Source organism: Orcinus orca, chromosome 20 (genome assembly GCF_937001465.1).
Source record: "Orcinus orca chromosome 20, mOrcOrc1.1, whole genome shotgun sequence".
NCBI lineage: Eukaryota > Metazoa > Chordata > Mammalia > Artiodactyla > Delphinidae > Orcinus > Orcinus orca.
The window spans coordinates 29,840,535-29,859,388 of NC_064578.1; the positions used below are offsets into that span (position 1 = coordinate 29,840,535).

At 44.8% G+C, this 18,854-nt stretch overlaps 1 pseudogene; it reads right to left on the reverse strand.

The window, feature by feature from the left end:
• Positions 1-628: 628 nt before the first annotated feature.
• Positions 629-18,854, reverse strand: part of LOC101274314 (mitochondrial import inner membrane translocase subunit Tim29-like) — a 75,586-nt pseudogene continuing 57,360 nt past the window's right edge.

Genomic DNA, 18,854 nt, shown 5'->3' on the forward strand with positions numbered 1-18,854 from the left:
TATTGACACCTCCTGGTGGCAGCAGATGTGTGCTGTTTGCTTGGTCAAAACAAGAGGGAAATGTATCAAAGGCATGGAAAATAAATAACACTGGCAGCCCAGGAGGAAGGGATGGGAGGATGAAATGGCCCTGGTCTCAGGACCGACCTGCTGGAAGAGAGAGATGGCAGAGGGAGGCCTCAGGTGACCAGGGCCAGCCGCCACTGCTCCTAGTGAGAAGGGCTGAGCAAGGGCGTCTGACAAATTTAAAACCAAAAGGTAGATGACTGAGATCGGTGTTCCAGAATGTCCGCTGGCAGTTCTTTTGTTGTTGTTGGTTTTTTTTAAATGTATTTATTTGTTTTTATTTTTGGCTGTGTTGGGTCTTCGTTGCTGTGTGCGGCTTTCTCTAGTTGAGGCGAGCGGGGGCTACCCTTCTTTGCGGTGTACAGGCTTCTCATTGCGGTGGCTTCTCTTGTTGAGGAGCACAGGCTCTAGGCACGCGGGCTCAGTAGTTGTGGCTCGAGGGCTCTAGAGCACAAGCTCAGTAGTTGTGGCGCACAGAGTTAGTTGCTCCACGGCATGTGGGATCTTCCCAGACCAGGGATCAAACCCGTGCCCCCTGCATTGGCAGGCGGATTCTTTTTTTTTTTTTTTTTGCGGTACGCGGGCCTCTCACTGTTGTGGCCTCTCCCGCTGCGGAGCACAGGCTCCGGACGCGCAGCCTCGGCGACCATGGCTCACGGGCCCAGCCGCTCCGCGGCATGTGGGATCCTCCCGGACTGGGGCACGAACCCGCGTACCCTGCTTCGGCAGGCGGACTCTCAACCACTGTGCCACCAGGAAAGCCCTCAGTTCAAAATCTAAAATGAAAAGTTGAAGTTTCTTAGGAGAGTCTGGGAGTCACCTAACAACTGTGATACCTCAGTCAGGGGAACCGTGAAGCCCAGTGAAAAAGGCTTATTTCTGTCGGAGGCTCCTTACCAACTCTGGCAGTGATAAACATGACATGGCATGTCGCTCTGCTCTCCCCAACCCCCAGACCAAGAAGGCTCTATGAATTAGCTTCAGCTCACAAGGAACAGGTCAGACAGAGGCCCCCGATTTTGTGAAATCCCGGGGAGAGAACACTACACGTAATTTATTTCTATCACTCTGCACCTGAGGCTTGCACACACCAACTGCACAGTCCCAGGCCAGCCGTCTGCCGGGGTTCAGAGCCCGGTCCGGACCCAGGCCGGACTGGGTTTCATCTCGCGACCTCCGATGGCACCAGCGGGTCGGCCTGGCTCAGGGCGACCTGGTCCTTCTTCTCCTGCTTTAAGACCTGCTCCTCCCACAGTGCCTGGACCACGTGATAGGCGGTGAGCACCACGGGCTTGGGCTTCTCCTCATCGAAGAGCCGCTCGTTGGCCTCCGGGTACAGCTGGTGGGGCCCGACTGCGCGCACATGTGCCGGCAGGTGCAGGAACTCGTGGGCCTTGAGGTCGCAGTCGCGCATCTGGGACCCCGGCAGCCACCAGCGGCCCACGAAGCCCACATCTGCGATCCGGTCCAGGAAGTCGGCCCAGCAGGGCTGCAGGTAGCGGCAGCGGGCCTGGTGGGGGCTGACCTGGGCGGCGAAGGGCGTCTCATACACCAGCGGGCAGAGGCCCGGGCTCACGGGGCGCCGGTGGCCGCGACCCGGAAGTCAGAGCGGCTGCTGCAAGGACGCTTCCGAGTCGCGTTGCGTGAGGCGGCCGCCAGCGGAAGGAGGGTCCCCGACGCTTCGAGAGATCGCTCCAGGCCAGGGCGCAGCAGGCCGCCGCGTCCCTGCAGGCCTCGGAGGAGTCCCAGAGCGGAGCGAGGGCACCGGAGCCCAACCGCGCCCACTTGCCGGGCTTCGCAGACGCAGCGTCGCCCTCCCTTCCGCGGCTTCGGGACCAGAATCCCTCCGGAGCGGCCACCGCCCTTCTCTTCAGCTTGGCCAGGTATGCGAAGCGGAAGGCCGGGGGAGTCTCTTCTGCTCTAGCGCCAACATTGCGGTTCGTGGCCCTTTTTTAATTAAAAAAAAGAAAAGAAAATGAGATTTTACGACTGCTTGCGTAGAAGAGAAATATTTGCCTTTATGCCAACATAGTGAAAGTATGCATCTTGCTTCTTGCAAGAAGCGGACGTTCTTGTGCTATGGGCCCCAGGGGCGCGGTGCCCGCAGCATCTCCTGGCAAAGTCGGCCCCGAGGGGGGCAGCCGGAGAGGCAAAAGGTCACGCGGGGAAAGAGGTGAGCTTCGCTTTAAAGGAACCTGGAGGGCTTCCCTGGTGGCGCAGTGGTTGAGAGTCCGCCTGCCGATGCAGGGGACACGGGTTCGTTCCCCGGTCCGGGAAGATCCCACATGGCGTGGAGCGGCTGGGCCCATGAGCCATGGCCGCTGAGCCTGTGCTCCGCAACGGGAGAGGCCACAACAGTGAGAGGCCCCCGTATAGCAAAAAAAAGGAACCTATAATCAAACTTGCACTCAGCCACTTATTCCTGTTTGGCTTCAGGCAAGTTATTTGCTCTGAGCCTCAAGTTTCTCTGACGTCAAATGAGGATAGTAAATCAGAGCAGCTCCCTAGGATTGCGGTGAGGGTTGAATGAGACAGTCCTGCAGACTCAGGACTTTACGATTGCTCAGTGTCTGACATTTAGTAAGCGCTCCATAAATGGCGGCTGTTACTCTTCTTCTTATTTTATTATCATCGTCTTCCCTAAGGGTTTGACGCATTTGGCCAGTATGGTTGCTCAGCTCAGAGCAGGGCCGACACCTGTCTGCCCACCCACTTTCTCCCTGGCAAGGTGAGCAGGGATCTTTCCTCCTGCAGGCATTAGGCCTAATTCATGGTAGCCTCACTTTGGGTTCCTCTCGCGAAGAGAGTGTGGGCCCATGGGGCTGCCAAGCCAGCTGGTTGGTAACGCCCACCCCTAGGCACACCTATGAACCTCACCTGTGTTCATAGTTGGGGAGGGCAGTGATGGTAGCAGCCATCACCCTGCTCTGTGACTGCTGAGATTATCACATTCCAGGGTGCTAAAAACCCTCAATCATTATTTAACTCATTTGGTTGAGTTTCAAGCCTTTTTTTTTTTTTGCTATGTACACAGATTATTATAAATTTTTTAAAAGTACACTATTTAAGGACCTGAATCTATTCTTACACATTATTACTGGAGAGTAAAAAAGTTCCATGAAATTTGAGTGTGTGTGTTTGGGTCTTTTGCTAGCCTAAAGTTTCCATAACTACATCTGTTTAAGATTCTGTGGGTATGGAAATCTCATATTGTTGATCTAGAAGGGCTATTTTTGCTTTGCCAAAGGCCAATCACACAGGTCAGTGGCAACCCCTCCCCCCGCCTTGCTCAACTGCTGTTCTTTGGGCATTAATTTTAATGTTTAAATAGTAAGTGCGTTTTCCAGACTGCATAAAGCACTAGATAAGCAGAAGGCCACTGGCTTGGGAAGAGGAGAATGCTCAGCGAAGCCTTTCGCATAGAGAGAATGCTGAATATCTCCACCATTATTTAGCATCAGAATCAGTTATGGTTGTCTGACTGATGGACAATTTTTTCCCTACCTGCTCTCTTTGCAAGTGACCTATACTGTCTAGACAGTTGCATATTATTTATACATTCATTTCAGATTTTATGATTTTTGTTTCAGTAAAGTTGTGCAGGTTTCATGCAGCCAACTATTGGAAATGTACTTCATGAAAAGCCATATAATTGCACCAGGTGAATGCTTGCTTTCTTAGAGTTGTGTCACCATTAAAATTTTTAAAACGTGTTTTCTTTTTTTTAAGAAAAGACCATTATATGAGCTCTGAAAAAAAATGAGACCAAACTTTCCAACACACACTCCCCTCCTATCTTCAGAGTACCAGCAGCAGGCCATGGAGAGAATTAAAGACAGCTAATTTCAAAGGTTCTTAATCAATTCAAGTTGATCCCATTTGTTGATTAGGGAGTCAAAACGCATTATTTGCATTCTGTTTCAAATTCAGAATTTTCTTCAGGAGATTTGAGGCTGGAGAAATCTCTTTCAGAGCGATCCCTTGGGCAATAAGGGAGTTAATTTGAAAACTCTGGTGAGTCTGATGGGTTTTGAAAGTTTCACATGAAACATTTATAATGGCTCCTTTCAGGGTGGTGGATTTTGGTTGAGTGTGTGTGTGTGTGTGTGTGTGTGTGTGTGTGTGTACTTGTGTGCGTGAGGGTTCTTCAGGAGTCATGAACCAGTGGCTGAAGCTTTGTGTAATTATCTGGGTAGTGAACAAAATGCCCCATTTCCATCCAGATACATGGTGTTCTGTAGACATTACAGTTGGAGAAGGGCGAATAGCACGAAGTTTAGGATTAAATGGAGGGATATTCCGTTCCCGAGGTGCATCTGAAGCTTGGGGCTAATTCTGTGCAGGTCTCAGGTCCCAAGTCTGACCAGCCCCACTGCCTTGGATGCGCAGTTTGGAACTGTGTCTTTTCCTGGCTTCATTGTGGGAAGACTTTCTACATGAGACTGAAATTTGGTATGGATTCCTTCAAGCCCATGACCTGGTGAGCTCTGGGAGACATGCCCTGACCAGCGTCCGAGGAAGTGAACCCGAGGGCCAGTTCTCCTGGGAGGACGTGCTCAGTGTAACCAGAAGTGAGGGCATGCATCTGGAAGTCCCTCCCCTCGGATTTCACCTCCCGCCCTCCCAACCCCAGTGAATTTTGCTAAAAAAATCCCAGCCCTGCTTAGAAAAGAAGGATGTTGATGTGTGTGCCCTACATATTGGAAGAAACTATTTCTTTGGGGCAAGATTATACGTTAACCTACTTGCATCTCATTTATGTCAACTGGAGATGGTGAGGGTGAACATTTCATAGGAATTATATGAAGAAAAAAATGTAGCTCCAGCTGGATACACTTTGTTCTGTATCTTTGGAGTCTCACCCCCAGCCCCTCAATACGTACCCGCTTACACTGCTTCCATGTTCCATGGGGAGTCACAGTGGACACCTTAAAATTGACCCTGGTCACCAAATTGTCAACCATGTTCTGTTTATCAGCCAACGCCAACATTAAATCGTAAAACTTGCTTACCAGGTGGCTAAAGTTATTTGGGATGTAAAAATATCACAATGAAGAAAGCAAACAGTCTTCACCACTCTTACAGAAAGGGAGAAAGTTTCACCTGTCTAAATACCAATTCTAAAACACACCATTTCCTTCGATAACGGCAAAGTGGTCCTTTTCAAAGGCTGTTTCTTTCTCAGCTTTGATTTCATTTTCTATTCCGTTCCTACAGTATAAGATTAATTCCCACATTCTGCATATTGCCTGGAGTTCAGCACACATGTTCACCGAGGTGTACAGCCCTCAAATAACTTTGGTGCCTCTTTCACCCACTGTTAGGAAGTATATTTAAAAGAAATTGCCTTTTATAGATTTAAATTACAAAAGTACTGATATCATGCAAAAGGCAGTTTAACTCATGCAGGCATACAAATAGGTAAATCTTAGGGAAAAAGATACCAAGGCTAATATGAATGTAAATAGGATTAGCTGCCTGCATTAGCAGCGGCTGTGAAATTTAAAGTACTTTCTGTTAGGTTATTCTTTAAAATACACCTATATTTCATGTGTTCATTTGTAGATATTTGGGAATATATATTTTACTTTGTCTTGAATTTTGTAACAAGTATAGACAACGGTCCTGAGCTCCACTTATTGACAGCCAAAGTAGAAGGGGAATTTAACTTTCTTGACGGTTAAATATTTATTGATATAGAATTTTAAATCTCTAGGAAAATAGGACACATTTTGACCAAGAAAACAGAGATTCATATTGCAAAGAAATTAGAAAACCGAGTGTCTAGTGGTTTTATTTTTCTTTTAAGAAAAGCCTTGTTTATTCCCAAAGGTTGAATCAGATGTCAGTGAGCAGTTCAGAGCAGGGATTGGCAAACAGTAGCCAATGGGCTGGATCCAGCTCCCTGCCTGTTTTTGTTCATCCTCCAAGGTAGGAATGGTTTTCACGTTTTTCAATGGTTGTAAAAAAAATCAGAAAAAGAGTACTTCATGACACATAAAAATTACGTTAAATTCAAAACTTAGTATCCATAAATAAAGTTTTATTGGAATATGGCCATGATCACGTGTTTAAATATTGGCCGCTTTCTCACTCTAATAGCAGATTTGAGGAGCTTATGGCCTCTAGGGTCTAAAAGATTTACCATTTGCCTTTCACAGAAAAAGTTTGCCAGCTCCAGGTTTAGAGTAATAGTATCTTTATACACTTTATTGTTGAGAATCAAAATCACGTTATTGGAGTTGGAAATCCGTTCTGAAAAGAATCTCTCATATTTGTTTACATTGAGATTATTTTCTTAGCTAGAAGCATCAGAAACAGATTATAGGTAATAAGGCATTTTTAAAAAGTAAGCCACAAGCTAACAGAGCACCTAAGGGCTACAGGTATGAGTCTTTGGATGGAAAGATGTGTGGTCAAGTGAGAGGGAAGAGCCTGGATCTGGAGTCCAACTCCCTGGGCTCACATCTCCGGTCTGCGACATAAGTTATCATGCTTAACCTTCTTTTTTTTTTTTTTTTTTTTTTTTGTGGTACGCGGGTCTCTCACTGTTGTGGCCTCTCCCGTTGCGGAGCACAGGCTCCAGACGCGCAGGCTCAGTGGCCATGGCTCACGGGCCCAGCCGCTCCGCGGCATGTGGGATCTTCCCGGACCAGGGCACGAACCCGTGTCCCCTGCATCGGCAGGCGGACTCTCAACCACTGCACCCCCAGGGAAGCCCAATGCTTAACCTTCTTGCTCCATAGTTTCCTTATCAGTAAAATGGGGGCAATAATGAAAACTTGTCTCATAGGGCTTTGCCAGAACTAAATGAGATGATGCATTATCACGTTTAGATGAGTGCCGGTCGGCAAAGCTCGGTTAGCGCTGGTTATTATTTTTTTTTTAATATAGGATGTTGGCATTTAAATCCTTGTGTATTCTGAGAGTTCACTTCCATGATAGAAGCACCTATTCTTTCGGTCACAATATTTTGAAAGGGTTCATTAGGTAACATCACTTTGGGGTTTTGGAACACTTCCATGTGATGTGCATGCCAGCTGAGGATAAAATGCTAAAAATACAGCTTCCGGGAATCATTGATCAGGAGTCAGTTTTCTCAAGCTATGCTGAGGAATGGGATGGGACCAAAAGAATTGCTGAATTGATTTGCTTCAATCCAGCCTGTCCTATATTAGTTAATTTTAGATCTAGTTAAGAATATTCACTTAGTCCATCATTTTCACATGAAGACATCAAGGTCCAGAGACTGGGATAGACTCAGCCAAGTCACACAATAAAGCAACCCCAGAGCCATGAGAGAACTCAGGACTTATAACTCTCAGACCTGGAGCCTAACAGTAAAAACACATGCACTCAGCACCCTTTTTCTTAGACCGTGATACTTAGCACGGTGCCCAGCACTTAGTAAGTGCTTAGTAAACACAAGAACAACAAAAAAGAATGAATGAATGAGCTACCTGAAATCTTCAAAGCCCTTTAAAACACACACGAGCATGAGAAAGATTTATTCCAATGGTTAAATGAAGAAAACGCTCCACAAAGAATTTTTTATGGTAGATCTGCCCCAGTATCTTACACCTGAGCACCTGCTGTGATCCGTAGAGTCCAGTCCATCACTTTTTTTGCCAGTAAGAGTTTGAATGATTAGTGATTCAGTCCATACATAATGAGTTTATGCTTTTTCCTTTTCCTTTTCACCTACTCATAATTTATATTTTAGTGGTATATTATATGGATCTCTATAAACCACCTCCAATACATATTGGAATAAGGTAAAGTGTGAATAAATAAATGAATTGATATATGGATGGATAAAGTACATAAAAGTGAGAAGGAGAATAAATGGATAAGTAGGTAAAAAGAGACGGTCAGCCAACAGCCATAAATTGCTTAGATGGGTATACAGTAGGTGCTTAATGAATATCGGTTGACAGGATAGCTAGATTAATATATTTTAGAAAGCTTTTCAACATGCAAAATTGCAACAGAATGTAACCTGACCATTAACTTGACCAAACTGGGCACATTGTTCCAGAGCCCTGGAGTTAGATGAGCTTTCTTCTGTCTGGCCTCACAAGGAGCACGGGAATACAAGGGCACCTCCTTCCCAGACCAAGTTTGATGCACGAAAATCTAGATTCCCAAAACAGATCAAAGAGCCATGCATCTCACTATTCATTCGTCGAGTCCCTGCATTTCTGCCAGACCAGTACTGAATGTTGCACATCCAAAGCATTGTGCTTACCCTCGTGGAGCTTATAGTCTAGAAGAGCAACTAACATTAAACAGATATTCACGGGATATTACAACGTAGTTACACTTCACTAGAGAGGGTGCCCCAGGATATGGCATGTGAAGATTGGTTTGGCTAAATGGTACCTTTATTTAGCAAACCTTTAGTGGAGAAGACCTGATGCAGGAGGACAGATTTAATAATATATGTTCTCCTGGTGTTTAATGGTGTGTGAAGTCCTTCCCACAGGTGGGCTGCATGATCACAATCCAACCATCAGCACTTTGGGGCATTTCTGTTCTCAGTGGAAAGCTTGTACAACCAAGAGTCAGAGAAACCCATTGATCTAGAACTACCTTGGTCCACATAGGCCTCTTTTCTAAGGCTGTATGCACAAAGCCAAGGTCATTTGGAGGAAGCAGGAAAGAACTCAGCTTTTGAAGATGCAGCAAAGGGTTAGACAGCCCTGTTAGTTGACTGCATAACTGTTTCATCAGTTGGCTACTGTCTCAGTGTGATTATGAATATTCCTCTTGCACAAATAATAAATAATTGATATTTTAAATAAGCATCATTAGTAAGTTATGCACTTGATAATTTGGTGGAAGCATTTGATGAGTGCCTAGATTGTACAAAACATTGATCTACATGCGGTGGAGATGGGGGCCTCGAAGGTGTGCCACTCACATCTCCCTTCCAGAAAGAACTTGCCATTCAGCTACAAAGAAGGCAGTTACCTCAAGCCTCTATTTGTTGGCCTTCAGAATCCACCTCAGCTTTCAGCCAAGACCATGCTCTTCCTAGGCAGTCTCTAGGTCTTGGCCATTTTTGCCCCATGCAGAACTCCACCAACGGCAACCATTGTTCTGGAGCTTCCTGTTGAATTGGTTAAGAGTTTATCGGATGAACATTATGTTCTGAGGCTCTTTCTTCCTAATCCTGCTTCCTCCCCACTTTTCCTTTCACTGGTATCAGCTCTGCATTGTGGTCCGATCTTGCTTCCTCCTTTGTACCAGTCTCCCTTCTAAGATGGTTCCCAATGATTCCCAGTCTCCCAGCATTCACGCCCTTGTGTAATCTCCTCTCCTTGGCTATTGGCTGGACCTAATGACTCACTTTTAATAAACGGAAATCAGCCAAAAAACGATGGGAAGTCATTTCTGTGACTTCGGTCTCCCTAGGACTCTCTTGCTCTCTCCCCCAGTTGCTCACTCTGATGAAGCAGGCTGCCATATTGTGAGCTGCCCTATGGAAAGGCAAGAAATTTAGGGTAGACTCCAGCCAATAGTCACCTGAGGGCCTCGGATCAATAGCCTTCAAGGAACTGAATTCTGTCAATAACCATATAAGTGATCTTGGAAGCAAATCCTTCTCCATTTGAGCCTTTAGATAAGAGCAGAGTTTCAGCTGACACTGATTGCAGCCTCGTGAGAGACCTTGAGTCAGAAGTACCTAGTTAACTTGCACCATATTCTTGACCCACAGTAACTATGGGGTAATTTGTTACACAGCAATGACTAAATAACGCATCCACTTTTATCTTTCATAGGCATTACTCCTTTCTGGAGAACCCAGCTCATCACATCTGATCATCACATCTGAGCCTTGGGAGAAAAGTCAAGGTAGGAAATGCAGACCTGATGGTCAGCAGCATAGACGTGGAACAAGAGATGATATCATTTCGGAGCGCGAGGTTGAGAAGAGAAGGGATCGGGTTGGGATCTGTGCATAGCTTCAGGCATTGGAATAAGAGCCAGCCAAGGAGACAGAGGAGGGATCAGAGAGCTTCCTCCTCTGGGACATCTTTCCTCACTCTTCCGTGACTCCTCCCCACTGCTCCCCTGCAGGGGTTGGTGAGATGCTCCCCCACACCCACCACCCCGTTTCCTCCCAATGCAAGTCATCCTGCTGTATCATAATTGTTGATTTCAGTGTCAACCTCCCTAAGAACCCACAAGAGATCCTTGAGGGCAGGGCGAGTGTCTTCTTCACCTTGACTTCCCAGTGTTTCACAAGGCTGGTGCTCAGTAGGAACCCATGTAATGTGTGAACAAATGTATGATCAGAATGTATGCAACCAGCAAAATGGGATGTAAGTTTGACTGTTAAAACATAACTCAGTGAACAATTCTGTATTAAAACCTTAAGAAGGGGGCTTCCCTGGAGGCGCAGTGGTTAAGAATCCGCCTGCCAGTGCAGGGGACACGGATTCGAGCCCTGGTCCGGGAAGATCCCACATGCCGCAGAGCAACGAAGCCCGTGGGCCACAACTACTGAAGCCCACGCGCCTAGAGCCCATGCTCCTCAACAAGAGAAGCCACCGCAATGAGAAGCCCACGCACCACAACAAAGAGTAGCCCCCACTCGCCACAACTAGAGAAAGCCCGTGCGCAACAACAAAGACCCAACGCAGCCAAAAATAGATAAATAAATAAATAAAATAAATCTAAAAAAATTTTTTAAGAAGGTAGATCTCAAGTTTCTTACTGTAATTAAAGAAAAAAAAAACCTAAACCAAAAAACTATAGCTCAGCTTTGTCAACATCTGCCCTGTAATACATGCAAAGTAATATATGCAGTTTTCTCAGTTAACCTTCCTAACTCTGTGAGACAGTGACTGCTATTTCCCACTTCACAGGGAGGAAACCAAAAATGATGCATTAGCTAGTGGGCAGCAAAGATAGAGCTTGAATGTGGGGACTTTGAGGTCCCGCTCTGCATGGGAACTAAAAGTTAGGTGAAGGCTCCCCAGCCTTCAGTCTGGACTTAGAATCTGCTTCTTGTGTCCAGAGGCTGAGTCTCCAGGCAGTAGAATCTGCCTTCCCTTCTCCCTTCAGTCATCTGGATCCTGGGAAGTTCAGTCCCTTCTGGCTGAGATCTCTGGGGTGACTGGCCAGGTTGGGTGAAATGTCTGAGATCAGCTTTTTGTGGGGAGAGGCTGGCCTGTAAACAGGAATAGTATTCTAACCGCTTACCACCCAGCATGCTCTGTTTACCTGTGGTTGGCTTCAGTGTCATGAAGATACAGACATCATCTGTCCTTTGAACTATGTCACAACTATTTGCTGCAAAGTAAAAATTTCGTCAATAAGCAAGTAATTTTTCTTCCTTTTGGATCATTCCTCCTTACCCATCCCTCCCCTGCCCTAAATTGACAAGGCATATGGCTGTTACGTAGATACCATCTCAATAAGCTGACTTTTCCTGGCAACATCAACAATATGATGCGATAATGTGAGGATTGTACACATGCAGGTACAAAAGCTTTTGAAGTATCGGGGTGGGTACGTTTTCCTTGTAGCATAAAATCCACATGCTGAGTGAGCATCTGCTAGTCACTGTCTATTCATATTATGGCAATAGCCAGTTAGTTGCACAATTACTGGGCACATTTTCATTAGATGCATACCATGTTTTTCCAAGAACAATTAAAAAATACCTGGAAATGGGCATGGAAAGTGTCCTTTGTTGTTTTGACTCAGTTAAACAATGATTTCAAATAACTTTTGATCTAAATTTCTGTATAGAGCCTCCAAATAAACCACTTAGTGACAAGCTTTATCTGTTTCTAATTTATAATAGAGCAAAAAGAAAATTTATTTTAGGGTCCAGGAAATACTTCCTTAATCTCGATGTGTCCTATCACTACAGGGAGTAGCTTTGAAGAAGTGGAGATATCAACTCAGCAAATGAAACCAGAATAAAGCAAGGGTGCTGCTTTGATAGGAGAATTAGTTAGTTCTACTCACAAAGGGGCTACAAGGCAGTGGGACAAGCATAAACTTAGGAGACTTGCTTCTCTATTGAAAGTGTGGTCCATGGACCAGCAGCGTGAACATCACCTGAGAGCTTGTGAAAGATGCAGAATCTCAGGCCCCACCTTAGACCTGTAGAATCAGAACGTGCAGGTTAACAAGAGGCCCAGGTGATTCTTGTGCACATTAAACTCTGAAAAACTGCTGTAGCACCAGCCTTGCCTGTAACTAGACAAACTGGAGTATTATTCTCCATCTTTAAAATGAGGACTTTGGCCTAGAGTGGTGCTTCCTAAAGTAGGATCTTCCAAATACTGCTATCCTAAGATGCTCCTTGGGAAAGAGGATTATGTGGTCAAACATGTTAATGAACAATGAATGTTAGCTTATTCAAGGCTCTGATAAGTCCTGCAATAAAGGAACCTTTTTAAGTAGCATTATTTGATCTCTAAACCATTTTTCGCTAAAATTCCATCCCATGGAATTAGTGTTCTACTGAGCATGCTCTGAGGGAAATTGTTTTGGTTTTTTTTTTTTGCAGCCTCTCACTGTTGTGGCCTCTCCCGTTGCGGAGCACAGGCTCCGGACGCGCAGGCTCAGCGGCCATGGCTCACGGGCCCAGTCGCTCCGCGGCATGTGGGATCTTCCCGGACCGGGGCACGAACCCGTGTCCCTGCATCGGCAGGCAAACTCTCAACCACTGCGCCACCAGGGAAGCCCAGGGAAATTGTTTTTAAAAGTCCTCTTTACCTGCCTGATTCTATAAAATACATGTCCTCTACGAATTTTAGTCAGCATTTGTGTTGTGACAGGTGGTCCTCTCAGTAATCTTCAACCAAATCTAAATATCTCCTCTTTCCCAGCTTGTTTGAGCCTTTAGAATGCTTGACCTGGAAGCTTAAGCCAAAAGATAAATAGTATAGGGGGACCAACCGCTTTCCCTAGACTGTCCTGGTTTTAGCACTCAAAGTTCTTCATCCCAGGAAACCCCTCAGACCAGGGCAGTTGGTAACCCAAAAAATAGATCCGTCTTAACACGATTGACAACTGGCTCGTTTTCCATTCCCCTTCTCTCTCCTCCCCTCCCTATCTAGTCCCCGTCTCTACCTGGCTCACCTCAAATGACCAGCACGGGAGGAGTTGCCTGGTGGTTTGGTCAGATTGAAAGACACATGAGAAAAAGGGTAGTAGGTGTTGAGTTTGCAGACACAAACCATGTGGGTCGCAGTTCCAATGAATGGAGTTGTCCCGTTCAGCCAACCTGATACAAGAAGAAATCCCAAGCTTAAGGTAGAGTGTGAGTCTTTGCTTCCCAAACAGATTCATCATAATGTTGAAAAATAAAGACCTACTTTGGAGGAAACATGAATGCTAAACATGTCAGGTGTATTTTTGTATCTTTTAATCAGTTCTTGAAGAAACGCAGTATCCCCTATGGTGATGAAATCTAGATCGCTCAAGTTTCTGGGTATGGAAATTTGGGGCAGGAAACACCTAGACAGCCCCTGCCCTTGAATCTTTTTTTCCTGAGGCTTTCAAATATATTACATTTGATTGACAAGATCCGCACATGTGTACAAATTTCCTAGTTCAGGGATTGTTTTTTTTCCTTGCTACAGTCCAACCTCTATGAAGTATTCTTTGTTAAAGAATACTTTGTGGAGTCCTCCTTCTAATCCCTATAATTCTAAATTCCAGCCTTACCTCACTGTGCATTGCATTTTCCTAGTTTCAGTTTGATGGAACGTTTTAAAAGACACCATTGCAACCAGAACTGGATGCCTCAGTTTTTGCAAAAGCAAAACCAAGTACTAGCATCCTTTAAATAACAATATTTTCTGATGTTAATGTTGAATTAATCCAAGAAATGAATATGTATTGATGGTATTCTTTTGGGTTTTGAAAATCCTTACAACCACATAATTAAATGAGTGCCTTTAGAAATACTGATAAAAGCCCATTGCCATTCAAATATCTATACAAGACAATGGCCGTAAGCTGTGGGCTTGGGAGATTAGTTTGGCCACGAGCCAGTGTTTATCACAATATTTCCATCTCAGCTGATAAAATTTAATCATTCTTATTTAAATAGAAATCAGAATTAATGCAGGTTTTAAAGAGAAGGAATAATAAACGAATCACACTATCTTTATTTCAGAGCTCCTGGCATATATTGTCTATTCAGAATGGAAATGCTAGCAGTTGTTGTGTTGTTTTTCTACCTTGGACTTTCATTCCAGAGTCCTCCAAAATAAGGAGCTATTGCTTCTCGAATATTTATGTCTTCAGCTCTGCTTTAAATAAAGTGGTTCCCACCCTCCTCTCCAGTGGGATAAGCAGGGCTTTGCGTGTGCCGGGGATTGTGACTTGAGTTGGAAGCAGCAGGGCACGTACTTGAGTGATTTCTCCCAGAAGGGCCATGGGTTTGGACTGTCCATTCACATCCTCTTGCCTGGGTCCCTCAAGACCAACAGCGGGAATTGAGGAGGCATCCAGTGTAGATGGAGTGTGTGGCTGGCTTTGGACCAGAACCGTAGTGCTGCCAGAGGTCAAGTCCAGAGCCAAGTCTCTCCCTGGAACAGAGACCACAGCTTCATGTAAGCAGTTACAGCCTAAAGAAACCTTATTGGTCATTTAGTTCAACCCACTCATTTTGTGGACTAGGAAGTTGAAATCCAGAGAGCAGAATTGACTTGATTCTTCAGGGTCACCCTTCAGGATAGCAGTCTTGTTAGTACCACACTAACCTGGCAAGTCAGTTCTCCAGACCCCAGCCTGGTGTTCTTTAGACTTTGTACCGTCCTCTTAACCCTGGGCTAGACCTGGAGTGGATGCAACTCAGTACTATTTTGTGTGACTCTGCGTATTCATTTTTGGTGCATGTCTCAAATGGTGTGTACCAAACCAAACCCGTTCAAATTTAAGTAACTCCCCATCCACAAAATAAACAAACCAACTAAAGGAACCACATTTTACCTCAGGATTTTTATTTCTTGGGTGGAGAGGTGTAGACAACCTTATTTCTCTTCCTCCTCCTTGAAATAATATTTTTTAATATTTAAATGTCTTACATTTAAATATTAAAAAACCCAGTTTCCCTGTCATTTCATTGTCTACATAATATTGCTAATATTAAAAAAATAAAATAATTCCAATAGGTAAAATTTACTGATCATTTACTATGCTCTGGGCACATTACTATCTCATCTAATCCATACAACATCCCAGTGAAGTGGGTACCATTTTTATTCCCATTTTACGTTGAGAAAACTGAGGCTCAGAGGGGTCAAGTAACTTTCTCAAAGTCACCCAGCTAGCAAGTGACAGAGCTAGGAGTCTAGTGGTAGAGCTAGTCATAGTCCTAACAGTTTATCAAAATGCAGTCTGGCTATAGGCTCTGGCTCTTAACCATGATTCCATACAGCCTCAGAAATGTGGATTCTTAATTTAGCCAGCACTAAGGACTTACCCGAATTTTTAATTTCATTTCCTCTTCAAACTTTATGATGAATCCCATTGTTTCCATGACTGTATACTCTCTCCCAGTTGGAATGAGGCCCTAGTAAAGTCATTTGGTGTAAACAGTTAAATTTGTTAGAAAAGGCATTTTGGAATCAATTTGACTCTATTGCTTTTGACTTTTTTATGAATTTCAGTTTGGGTTAAGGGTGTATCAGACTTCAAAACATCTGGTTAGGTCATTTAAGAACCTTCCTGAGATTTCACAACCCCTTAAGACTTCCTTTCAAATGCAGACATTTCCTCTGTCACCACACTCTTACAAATGCTTTGAGAAACAATGAAACAGTGCTTTATTCATCTGCAATAATGTAAAGAAGACCTCCTTAATCTGGCATCAGTGGGAGTAAGATGTTTCACATGAGTGAAATTTCCAGATACCTAGACCTTAGACGAGATGACCTTAGCTCTTAGATTTAAGAGCTGGGAATTTTTTTCTCAATAGGTTTTGATAGTCACACATTCCTTTCTTTTCTTTTTGTTTTCTTTCTGTTTGTTTTTCTTGGGTTTTAACCTTTTTTGATAACCCAGAGCTGTGGTCGTAATCATGAATAATATACTATGTACCCTAGTTGGAGGCTCTGGGAAAAATGATCTTTTGGGATTTGAGACTTGCAAACAAATGCCACTTTGTAATGAAAGCATCCCTTAAATTATTTGACGCCTTTAGAACTTAAACGGTAAGCAGGATGATATAATTTGAGAATCATGCAGTAGTTTGAATACAAATACCACGCTTGCATTTTGATAGGCTGTTAGGATTATGAAGACAAGTTGAGAGGGTTAGTTAACTGTTACGGGTGGTCTGGGCTCACTTAGCATAATGTCCTTCAGGTTCATCCACATTGCTGCAAATGGCAAGATTTCCGTCCTTTTTAAGACTGAATAATATTCCACTGCGTGTATACACCACATTTTCTTTGTCCGTTCATCCTTCCATGGACATTTAGGTTGCTTCCCTGTCTCCTATTGTGAATAATGCTGCAGTAAACATTTGGGTGCATATACCTCTTATAGGTCCTTTTGTTTGTTGCCCTTAGCTTGTGTGTTTTAGTCTCTGTCAAACTGAAATTTCAAACATAATAACTCAATTGAGAAACTCATGAGTGACAGATGGTCCTCTGTCTCCATTATTTATGATCATGTCTCGACTTAAAAATTAACCAGGTAGTGAAGAAAGTCACGTTTTGCATGACATTGGAGGCTGTTCCAACCATTTCGCTGCTTTAAAAGGAATATTGGTCTTTAGATGTCTTAAGTGTCCCTTTAGGAGTCTGCCTGACCAAGAACAAGAGAGAACAAACTTAACTGAGGTCCCAGCAGTTCTGTCCGTTCCAACCCGAGTCCCAGGGTGAACAGACAGTGCTGACCCCCAAAGAGGCAAAAGGCAGAGTCTGGGCTTCCCAGGCCATGCCCGTTAGACTTGAGCTAGATCAAGTTTCCTCATCATCCCCATCCACTTACGGGGGTCTGTGCTGGTAAATACCATTTTGGGCAGGTTCTCTTGTTTTTTTACCATGGTTACTGCAGGGGCACCCTTGCTGGACTTACTGTATGTCCTGCTGCTGCCAAAGTAACACTGGTCATTCTCCATCACCTTTGTCTTAATTCCCCAGAGAGAACCTTGGATTCAGGACTTTTGAGAACCCTCCTCTCTCCCATCCCTCTTTTCCAGCTTTTCCTGCCCCTCCACTCACTAACTCAGGCACTTAACCCCCCTCTGCCCAGGTAGTCCTTCAGTTATTCCCACCTGTCAGTCACTTTCCCTTTCCTTTCCCCCCCCCTCCTCCCATCTGCTGATTTGTACCCTCCACCTACTGGTTCTAGTCCCAACCTGCTCTCTAACGCTGTGTGATCCTTGGCAGGTTGCTGCACCTCTCTGGACTCCATGTGTGCATCTATACAATAAGAGAGTTGGATTGGATCAGCAGTCCCAAACCCAAGTGCAGGCAGGGTTCCAAAACGAGAAAATAAGACTGATATTCTTTCTTTGCATATGAAATGATACTTAAAAAATTCTTCCCTTTCCCATCAAAACCTACTTGCTTTGATTTTTTTTGCTGAAACATATTACCGTCTCTGTCTAGCTTTCATCTTTCAACCAAGGATAGAGACAAGGGGCTGAGAAGTAGGTCACAGTTCTGTTTGCTCTAAGAACAAAACAGCACAGGTGTGATGACATATAGCAAATGACACCAGCCTCTGTGTTGTGAGGCAGTAGGGAGCAGTGGAGATTGTGGCAACTGGAAAGCAGGACACATGCCCAGGCTGAGGGAAGATCCTGTTGTGCAGCCCCAGATGGGTATAGCTTGGCTCTCCCTACCCCCAGTAGGATTTGGAAATTCAGGTTTTTAATATAAAAATCTCTCAATGTTTTATTTTCTTCTTAAACACTGGCATCTAATTTCAACTCTAAAATTAAAAAAAAAAATCATTATATTAGTGAGCACCGTGCAGGCCTAACAGAAGAGGCCTCTGGGCCATACTTGGCTTAGGGGAGACCAGTTTGCTTCCTGGGGATTATAGGGCCTCTTATATAAGAGTCCCTATGTGTTTCCAGTTAATAATTCAGCACCTCTGAATCACATCTTTACTCTGTGGATTTTCAGCCCTTGCACATTCGATTTATACTAACCCAGCAATCATTTCATTCATTGCTTTGCAGTTTCTCGAACAGTTTCATTTCTGTGTTTTATCTCATTATCCGGATCGCTTGTTCCTTAGGGCTGAGCCAAGTGCTGGACTAGACTCCAGGGAGAATTGCTAGGGTGAAAGGCGCCGGTCTCTGCCTTGAAAGGGAGAAGATGGGACGGAGCATAGCTGATCTGGGCAGAGGGTACCGGGGGAGGTGCAGCCCAGGATGGGCCTGAGGGCAAGGGCAGCCCTTCCTCAGGTCTTTTCTTGATTCCAGGCGTCATCTCTAGCCCCAGCTCCATAGTTCTTTGCCCAGACCACTGCAGGAGCCCCCAGTGACCCCCTAGAGCTAGTCTGGTCCCCTCCAGGCCTTTGAAATCACAACAGCCAGAGTGACTTATTATGTCTGTCTGGCCTATTCTAAACCTTCTAAGGGCTTCTCATTGCTCTTTGGATGAAACCCCTAGGCGTTAATGGGGCCTAAGAAGATCTGCCTGGTTTGACCCTCTCCAGTCGCATCTCCAGTCCCATCTTCACATCCCTGCTGTCTTCTCCATTCTTGCCTTTCAGTTTCTCAAACACATTCCCTTTCCTCCCACACTGGGCCTTTGCACATCCTCTGCCTTCTGTGCAGACGCTGCCCT